Source organism: Arachis ipaensis, chromosome B01 (assembly GCF_000816755.2).
Source record: "Arachis ipaensis cultivar K30076 chromosome B01, Araip1.1, whole genome shotgun sequence".
Classification (NCBI taxonomy): Eukaryota; Viridiplantae; Streptophyta; class Magnoliopsida; order Fabales; family Fabaceae; genus Arachis; species Arachis ipaensis.
In genome coordinates, this window is record NC_029785.2 from 18,364,402 (window position 1) to 18,366,678 (window position 2,277).

Genomic DNA, 2,277 nt, shown 5'->3' on the forward strand with positions numbered 1-2,277 from the left:
AGTACTAAGATGTACCATGATTTAAAGGCGATATTTTGGTGGCCGGTTATGAAGAATGATGTGGCGGAATATGTTTCAAAGTGTTTAACCTGTCAGAAAGTAAAGATCAAACACCAGAGACCCTCTGGGACGTTGCAACCTCTAGAAGTTCCGTAATGGAAGTGGGAAAGTATTGCGATGGACTTTGTGTCGGGATTGCCAAGGACTAGTACTGGTTTTGATGCTATCTGGGTGATTGTGGACCGACTGACGAAGTCGGCTCACTTTTTGCCCATTCGGATGACTTACACCCTTGAGGAGCTAGCATGGTTATACATAAAGGAGATTGTGAGACTTCATGGTGTACCTGCTACTATAATCTCTGATAGAGATCCTCGTTTCACTTCGAGGTTCTGGGGTGCATTTCAGAAAGCTTTTGGAACCCGATTAAGCTTGAGTACAGCGTACCATCCTCAAACAGATGGTCAATCTGAGAGGACGATCCAAACACTAGAGGATATGTTGAGAGCTTGTGTTTTGGACCAACCGGTGAGTTGGGATCGGTATATGCCGTTAGTAGAGTTTGCATACAATAATAGTTACCATGCGAGCATCGGAATGGCTCCGTATGAGGCATTGTATGGGAGGAAATGTCAATCTCCGCTATGTTGGTATGAAGCTGGAGAGAAGGGCTTGTTGGGGCCGGAAATGATAGCTGAGACCACTGAACAAGTCAAGAAAATCCGAGATAGGATGCTTACGGCGCAGAGTCACCAAAAGAGTTACGCTGATCAGAGGCGGAAGCCCTTGGAATTTGAGGCAGGAGATCATGTTTTCCTTAAGGTTACTCCGACTACAGGAGTAGGTAGAGCGATTAAAGCAAAGAAGTTGAATCCTTGATACATTGGTCCATTTCAGATCCTAGAGAGGATTGGGCCGGTGGCGTATCGGGTGGCTCTACCACCTCATCTTTCGAACATGCACGATGTGTATCACGTGTCACAGCTTCGGAAGTACACTCCTGATGCTAGCCATGTGTTAGAACCTGAATCGGTTCAGTTAAGGGAAGATTTGACGCTTCCGGTGGCTCCAGTTAGAATTGATGATACTAATATTAAACGATTGCGTGGAAAAGAGGTTTCATTAGTCAAAGTGGCTTGGAGCCGAGGCGGTGTTGAGGAACACACTTGGGAACTCGAGTCGGAGATGCGAACGGATTATCCGCACTTATTCTCAGGTAATTGAATTTGAATTTTGTGGGCAAAATTCCCAAATAGGTGGGTAGAATGTAAGACCCGGTTAATTAATGGCTAATTAACCCATAAATGAGAATTTATTCTAGAAAGCCAAAAATGTTATTTTTATGGCTTAATGTGATAGAGGAGATTGAGACGAGAATTTTGGTACCAATTTTATAGAAATCGGACCAAGATTGGACCGAACGGGCCAAACCGGTCCAACCGGACCCAAAGTGGGCCCTTGGCCCAACTAAACTAAACCAAAACCCTAGTTTTCAGCATTCTCTCTCCTCATTAAACACACACACACACGCTGAAATGGAGTGAGGGAGGAGAAGAACACTCTCTCAAGTTCTTTCTCTCACTTGATCTTCAAACCACCATAACTTTTGATCTAGAGCTCCGATTGCCGCTCCGTTTGCGGCCACGCATTCACCGCGGAGAGCTCTACAAAACCCATACAATTAATCTTGAGGTAATCCACGTTTTACTGTTCGAAATTCCAGCCCTTGATTTCGAGTTTCATGAGCAAAAATGTTGAGATTTTGGGTTCTTTGATGTTATAGGACCCAACTCTCTTGAAGGAGAAGGTTAATCTTGTCTCCTTGGATCTTGGGTGTGGTAAGATTCTCAACCCTAGTATAATTTGTTGTTCTATGAGGTTTGGGCATTGAGATGTTGTGTATGGGTATGATGATTGTGGCTTAGGTTGTGTATATGTGAATATTGGAGCTTGATTGGTGATTTTGAAAAGCTTGGAAGAGGATTTTGTGTGACAAAATCTGTTCTTGGAGGTGTTGATACCTTGAGAGCTTGTGGACAAGTGGTTTGGAAGTGCTCCGGTTGAGCTTGGGGAATCGGCTAAGGTATGGTTTTGGTTTCCCGTATCTAATATGTAATGTGGTAGGAAATACTTAGGCTAGAGGCCCTAAGATAGGCATTGAATTGTTGGTGTTGTTGAATGGTTGAAATATATGATGTGTTCATATATGTGATTATGAATATTGATGCCTTGATTGTGTGAAATATGAGAAATGCATGTTGTGATATATGCTTGATG